This window comes from Sus scrofa, chromosome 6, assembly GCF_054392235.1.
Source record: "Sus scrofa isolate SSC_HxYL_T2T_F1_AM1 chromosome 6, Sscrofa_HxYL_maternal_Yorkshire_Landrace_v2.0, whole genome shotgun sequence".
Lineage (NCBI taxonomy): Eukaryota > Metazoa > Chordata > Mammalia > Artiodactyla > Suidae > Sus > Sus scrofa.
The window spans coordinates 82,879,185-82,887,457 of NC_139388.1; positions in this window are offsets into that span (position 1 = coordinate 82,879,185).

Sequence of the window (8,273 nt, forward strand, 5' to 3'; positions counted from 1 at the left end):
CTCTCCACTGCTGGGTCCTCCTTGGCACGGCGCCCACTGGCTAGGGTTAGGGAGGGCATAGTGACCCTGTCCCCTGGGGCTCCAGCTTCGGGGAAAGTGGGTCCCCTGACACCCAGCAGCTAGCAGGCCTGTCCCCTTCCTGCTCCCAGCCTGGGCGAAGCGGCCCTTCTCCAGCAGAGATGCAAAGCTTGGGAAGATTGGAAAGTGGACCTGTGGTCCACAGTCGGACAATGATAACAATGGCTGGGCTGAGTTCTTGCCAGGCATCGATCTCCACCACGCAATCCCTTCACCCCATCTTTTCCTATTGGTTAACCAAGGCCCAGAGGGAGAAAGTAACTTGCCCAAAGTCACACAGGTCATCAGTGTTGGGGGGTCAGAGCTGAACCCTCATCATCTGACCTTTAATGTCACCTCCCCACATCTTAATGATGACTCAGGCCGCTGGGGCCAGTGGGACAAGTGACAGAGTCCAGCAGGGCGTGAGGTCCTAGGTCCTGGCCTTGGTCCCTTCCCTGGGATGGGCTTCGGTTTCCCCATTTGCAGAGGGACCAGAGCAGCTCCTCAAAGCTGCGGGTTCCTGAGACGGCTCGAGGTAAACTCTGGGGAAGGGGAGGCTGAGCAGATGGGGGTCTGAGCCCCCATTCATTCTTCCATGAGCAACCCTGCTTTTCCTGTATTACCTCTGGAGCCTGCACATGCGCTGTCAGAAGAAAAGAGACTCTTGAGCTAAAATCTGGAAAACCCCTGGATGTGATTGTCCTTTGGTTCCTTCATTCAGCGGACCTGGATCCACATCCTCTCCTCTGGACCAGGAAGGAGGCTGGGCTTTGGGCTGGACGCCACTACTCAGACAGAGCCTCTGCCCACAGCCTGGGAGCAATGGGCAGACATGTGGACGGATAACCTTGACACATGGTGTTCAGGGGTGTTGGGACAGCACTGGAGGATGGAGCCCAAGAATGTCTGTGGCAGTCCAGTAAGCCCCCCACCCCGCCCTGCCCCGTCTCCCACCGAGGGAGTAGGGGTGGAGCTGGGATGGTGTTAGATGCCTCTGGCGGTAGGGAGGAGGGGTGGGGTCCCAGTTTTGGAGGAAGGGCTCTTTGCCTCTACAGTCTGCGTGGTCTTTCTCTCCTTAGGTTAGTGAGGTCTTTTATGCTAAAGCTTGAGGAGGGGGCTTGACCGGCTTTGGACGTGTCTGGGGGCAGCCCCTGACAAAGGCTGTCTCCCTAACTGAAATTTAGTCAGGCTCTTCTGAGACTTTTTCTGGGGTTCCATATTGCCCCATTTTAGCAAGAATCCTGCTGTATCAGTTTCATGAGACTCCCAACCCGGCCTCCATATCTGATCAAGTTCCTCAGCCTCCACGGAGGATATGTGACCATCCCAACCTATCTTTTGCAAGAATCCTGTTAGGTCAGTGTAGTACGGATTTCCTACCTTCTTATACCAATTTTCTGTCCCTTCCCCAACTCCCCCCGCCCTTCACCAACAAATCCCCACTTAAGAAAAGTGAGTATTCAAAATTATATTTGGAATTGAGCCCAATTCTCTACTAGCCCCTACTGCAATTGTTCTTGAAGAAAATCTATTTATTTATTTATTCTTTGCCTCTTCCAGTCGTTTAAACCAGTAGTTGCCGGGCGTTGTGCCTCAGGTGGAATCAGATTTGTCATGGTATCCCCCCCACCCCCCGCCAGACTTTGCCAGCTACAAATTTTCTCTGGTCCTCTGGTTGCATGAGCACGCAGTCCCTAAGCCTCTGCCGTGATTGGCGTTCCGCACTCCCTGAAAGGAGTTCAGGATGGAGGTGCAGAATGAGGTGCTCTGTGCTCTGGGAAAAACTGGCAGAACAGGTCTTTAGAGAGGTAGATGTTTTCAGGAGGTTTTATGAGCCTAATTTCTTGCATCTTCTCATATCTAGAAAAACAATAAAATCGTTAATAGAGGCATCTGCTCCTCGTGACTAGCAGCAAAGCTTCTGCCAAAATGTGTGCGGGGGATGGCACACATCCACCTTCCCATCAGCAAAAACACATGTATACGGACCTCCCCCAGCGCTTACCTCTTCAGACCACGTCCTCAGAGCTATCTGAGAGGCTGTCTCCTGGGCTATAGTCCTCATTTCACCCCAAGTAAAACTTGACTCACAACTCTCACATTGTGCATTTATTTATCTATCTATTTATTTATTTATCTATTTTTGTCTTTTGTCCTTTTAGGGCTGCACCCGCGGCATATGGAGGTTCCCAGGCTAGGGGTCCAATCGGAGCTGTTGCTGCCGGCCTACGCCACAGCCACAGCAATGCCAAATCCAAGCCACATCTGCGACCTACACCACAGCTCACGGCTTCACCGGATCCTTAACCCACTGAGCGAGGCCAAGGATCGAACCCTAAACCTCATGGTTCCTAGTCGGATTCACCTCCACTGCACCACGAAGGGAACTCCAGTACATATTTTTATTTAATATAAGTATTTTAGAAATTACATGCAATTCACAGAAACGTTTCAATGCCTTGGGTATACATCACATGTCCTGGTATAATGTTATCCACCATAACTCCAGTTATTATCTTAATATGTTGTACGTCAATCGTATCATAATGAATTCTCACAGTCTTTGCAAGCATTTTGTCATCCACAGATAGTTGCTCTCTTCCTCGGATGCTTTCCTGAAAAATCATGCAATCAGCTTGTAGCTAAAATGCTTCATCTTCATCAGAAAAGACTGTTTCAGAGACGCCTGGAAAAGACTCTGACAAGTCCTCCAAGGAACAGGCTTCCGATGACATTGAACACATTGAGGTCATACCACTGGACTAAGTAAGGATTTCCAGAATAGTAGAGAATCTGACCATGATTCATAAGACTGCTAAACCCCCAAATCAAGCAGAATAAGAATCAATTACTTGGAACTGAATGAACTGATGAAGGATGATTACAGTTTTCTTTGGAACATTGCTCATTCTTTGCTATTCTATTTTCTTTTTGCTTTTTTTTTAGGGCTGCACCTGCGGCACATGGAGGGAGATTCCCAGGCTAGGGGTCCAATTGGAGCTACAGCTGCTGGCCTACGCCATAGCCACAGCAACGCCAGATCCAAGCCATGTCCTTGACCTACATACACCACAGCTCATGGCAACACCTGATGGTTAACCCACTAAGCGAGGCCAGGGATCGAACCCGCGACCTCATGGTTCCTAGTCAGATTCGTTTCTGCTGCGCCGCTCCAGGAACTCCTCTATTTTCTTAATTTAAGGAACTTCTTTCTCTTTTATCTTAAACTATCTATAACTCACGACATTTCAGTAGATTATGCTTTTGCAAACATAAGCTAATCTTCTTCCTGTCCGGTCCCTCTAGATTTTGGAAACTCTTATTGAGTATTCTTATTTTCATGGCAATATAATTACTTGTATTAGTTCAACTAAGAATCTGTTTCCCTTAACATAGTTGGAAACCCTGGTTATATCACCAAAGATTCGGTTGGAATGTCATATTAGAATAATGCACATAGAATCAGATATGACCAAACAGTTTTAAAGATATAAATTTAACTTTATGGAGCCAATGTTTACAAAGCTGTCCTGGAAAATCCAAGTTTTTTCAAATTTTCTCTTGGAAAATCTCATATCTGGACTACAGGGTTCCCAGCTTTACAGGTGAGTAAGGAAAGTCAATTCCCAGTAAGCCCAGGAAGTTTAGGATGCCTTGGGGACCTCAGGAAGAGAGGATGTCACTCAAATATCTAGGAAATACAAGAAAAATCTGGTGGCAAGTTTCTTGCTAGGCTTCTAGTCTTGGGAGGCTTTCAAAATCTAGTCTGACAGATACCATATGATATCACTTACATCTGGAATTTAATATATGGCACAAATGAACCTTTCCACAGAAAAGAAACTCATGGGCATGGAGAACAGACTTGTGGTTGCCAAGGGCGAGGGGGAGGGAGGGGGATGGATCGGGAGCTTGGGGTTCATAGATGCAGACGATTGCCTTTGGAATGGATTAGCAACGAGATCCTGCTGTACAGCACTGGGAACTATATCTACCCACTTATGATGGTGCATGATAATGTGAGAAAAAGAATGTATATATGTATGTGTGACTGGGTCACCTTGCTATACAGTAGAAAATTGACAGAACACTGTAAACCAGCTATGATGGGGAAGAAAAAGCATTAAAAAACAAAAGCAAAATCTAGTCTGAGACTTCTTATTAAAGGTTCCAGCAAAGCAAACTCCAAAAGTTCTATGTGATCAATTACCAGTTTTGCTGTCATCACGTTAAGAATCATGCCAAATCCAATGAGATCAGATTCATTTGGTAGACAGGAGTCAAGAAAGGGGGGGTGTGTGACTACAAAGGTGTATTTTCAATGTCTCCATGGGAAACTATCGTACAGCCTCTTGGGTTACTAAATTAGAGTCCTGTTGATTATCTTTGAGCTATTTTTCACCTCTTGGTTGGACTCCATTTTCTTCTCTGCTTTGTAAACTGGAACAGATCCTGACATCTTGCACATTTTGTTAATCTTCTAGTTTGCTCCAAAATCTGGCTGCAACCCTTCAAATTAATGTTTCCAATTTTCCTCCCACGCTCCTGACTTGGAGTCACTGAGAACTAAAAAAATCTGACTACCCAGATCCTTATTGGGACTACCTCTTGAAGCTCTCTGAGCTGAAGCTGGATGCTTCCATGCTGTCTTCCAAGTAACAAACATTGACTGTGACACCGACATATCAGTGCCATCACTGAAGACGATGCAGACTCCAAACCAGAAGACTGCTGGATTGCCACTGCTATCCATCTAATGATGCTTCAAGCTCCACATCTAGAAATCTCAACTGGCTGCCCTCTGGACTCAGGAACTGGGTTTAGTTGCTCCTGTCGTTAATCTCTGTTTTTCTTTTTTCCATAGACATCCCCCTGATTTAAATGCCTGCGGGTTCACACCATCCAGAAAATACACTTTACCACCATGTCTTGGCAGATGGTTCTACTGGTCACTAATGAACAAAAAAATGACCAAACAAGAAACAATTCATATTGTTCAGAGGAAAGAAGTCTTCTTCTTTCCTTGAACAAGAGTGGAGACTGGCAAAAACTCTTCTCCACCAGACATTAGTCAGGCGCCTCTGAGACCTTTTCTCAAGTCCACCTTAACCTTTGGGCTTCTAGGTTTACCTGTGCATCATCTAGATTTAGCGAGCTCAGTTTAGTGAGAATATTCACTTGCCTGCAAAATCTGATTAAATTTCTCACCCCCCACCAGCCCCAGGTGATCGTTGATCACCAGGGCATGCCTCCATCAACAAGAATCCTGTTCAGTTTAGCAAGAAGACCCTACCCTCTTGGCAATTTTCCATCCACTGACCCCAGCTCCCCCCTGCTCCTTCAATCCCAACGTTTCTTTGTTCTATTAAGAATTGAACCCAGTTCTATACTGTCTCCCCCCACCCCATTGCAATAGTTCTTGAATAAAATCTATCGCTTTAACCTCTGCCCAGTCCTGGTTTTCTACAGCACCACCTCTGCCCAGACCTAAGTCAGTCTTTCATTCTTGGAGAATCACACCTCCCTCCCCTCCCCCCACCCCCGCCCCCATTCGTCAGACCCTTCTAGTGGCTGCCCACCCTTTTAAGAACTTGGGCGACACCTAGTGATCATGAGAGGTCGCTACTCATGCTTTGCTCCACACCACCTGCCCCCTGGATCTGAGCCCACGTCAGAGACTGTGTCTCAGGCTAGCAATGCCCAGGAGAGCACTAGGAAACCATCCTTGTCACCTCCACCTTATCACTGCCATCTATGCTGCCTCTCCAACAGAGCAGACTGGGTGCAACCCTGGTTCTGCCGCTCGCGGGTCACGTGGCCTTGGGTGAGTGGCCTCACCCCTTCCAATCTCCATCACCCCCTCTGTAAAATGTGGGTAATAATGAGGAACACATGGTGGGGTCCGAGGACTCCAGGAGGCACAGAAGAGAAGGCCCCAGCACCGCGCCTGGTGTAGGCAATGGAACCATCATTGCTGGAGGCTGGGGCCCCCTTGGCTACAGGTTGGGCAGACGTCCTCGGGGCCAGATCAGAAAACAGCAATAGGTGGAAGGGAAGGCAATGTGGATGGATGTGTAGGGTCTGCGACATTCGCCCTTAAATGGAAACCTGGCAGAGCAAAGCTGTGGTTTAGCGAGAAAATCTGGCTGTCTGCACATGGATGTTGGGAGAGGCAGAAGGAGAAGGGGAGGGGGCCACCTTAGTGCCCCAACCCCACAGCCAGACACCTAGGGCCTGCTGGGCCCTGGTCTCAGCTGGGCCTGGGAGTGAGCACTCCACCCGCTCAGGGCCCCCTGTGAATGCACGGAGGCTGCCCTGTCCTCCCCAGAGGTTGGCATGGCAACGCTGCTGCCAGCTTCCCCAGCTGTGTCTTCTAACACGTAGCCGATGCCACTAACTATGACAACAAGTAGGCTGGGGCATCAGGAGGCAGGGGTGCTCAGTATAAAGTCACGGGAGGACACGAGGTCCTGCCAGAGACAAACCGGCTGGACGCCCTGCTGCCTGGGCTGGCGGTTCAGGATCTCAGGATGTCAGGACTCGGTGAGTAGAGAAAAATTTATTAAGCACTGACCCTGTGCCAAGCATTGGGCTCAGAGCTCTGTGTGTGCCGTCTCAGTTAACCCTCCTAGCAACCCTACAAGGTGGGGCTATCAATAGCTTTGTTTGTAAAAGGAGGAAACTGACGCCCAGACAAGCCCAGTAAGTTACTCAAGGTCATGCAACAGAAGCCAGGTTTGAACCCCAACTCCAGAGCCTTAGCCTCAGAGAGCATCGCATCAGCCCCCTCACTTTGAGAAATGGGGCGGGAAACAAGAGATTTAGAACCAAAAGACATGGGTTCCCACTCCAGCCCCACCTGCCCTCAAAGACCCTCTCTCTTCTCATTTATGAAATGGGTGTGAATAATTCCTGTGATCCTGCTGATGAGCAACAAGAGAATGGGGGAGAAAGAGCCTGAGGGAGTTCCTGTTGTGTGTGCTGGAAATTAATCCGACTAGTATCCATGAGGTTGTGGGTTCAATCCCTGGCCTCACTCAGTGGGTTGGGGATCTGGCATTGCCATGAGCTTTGGTGTGGGTTGAAGATACGGCTCAGATCCCACTGCTGTGGCTGGCTGGCAGCTGTAGCTCTGATTTGGCCCTTAACCTGGGAACTTCCATATGCCGCAGGTGTGGCTCTAAAAAGCAAAAAAAAAAAGGGGGCGGGGAGAGTCTCAGGAAGGGTCAGAGTATACAAGCACCGTTTTGGGTTTTTTTTCTTTTTTTGGGGGGGGGGTGCCGTACCCGTGGCACATGGAGTTTCCCAGGCTAGAGGTCGAATGAGAGCTGCAGCTGTCAGCCTACACCACAGCTCATGGCAATGCCGGATCCTTAATCCACTGAGTAAGGCCAGGGATCGAACCTGCATCCTCATGAATGCTAGTCAGGTTCATTTCCACTGAGCCACAACAGGAACTCCCTGGCTTTTCATCATGATGAGGAACCTGGGGCCCAAGTGGAGGGGTATGTGTGAGGTGGTCCTCACTCCAGCTTCCTTCTCTCCAGCCTCCCGGCTGCCTTCCAGCCCCCTCCGGCTCTACCCCGGCTCACTCTCCTCCCTGCCGCTGCCCTCCCCAACACCAGCCTCCCTCTTGGCTTTTGCTCAGGCCATTCAGGGCCCAGGGCGCTCTCCCTCCGCTCTGCCTTCCTGGACTGCCTCCCGCCTAACCTTCAGGTCTGGAAGCCTCCACAGACCAGCAGGTCTGGATGGGGCCCCCCAGGCGTGCCTCCATCTGGACTCCCTATTCCTCGCTGTCCTGTTGTCACCTGCTTACCAGTCTGTCTCTAGCTCGGCCGTGAACTTTAGGCGGCAGGGGGTGCTCTCCTCCCCGACTGAACCCCCAGTGCCCAGCCCAGCCTCGGGCACACTGGGTATTTGTACAGGGGGTGAATGAATGAATGATGAGTGAATGAAACCACACAAGGATTTAGTGGCTTGGCCAGGACCAGAACCTAGGCCTCCCCCCAGGGCAAATATTTAAACCCCTGCAACAGCTTCCTCAATGCCCCCTCCCCCAAGCCTCCCCAGCACTGGACTCCTTCTGCCCCGAGCCTGCAGAGGGAAACCTTAGGGCAAGGAGAGTCAGCTTGGGCTCAGGTCCCTGCTCTGCCATGTGTTAGCCATGTGGCCTTGAACCTCAGTAAATTGGGGATTGAACAGCACATGCCCTG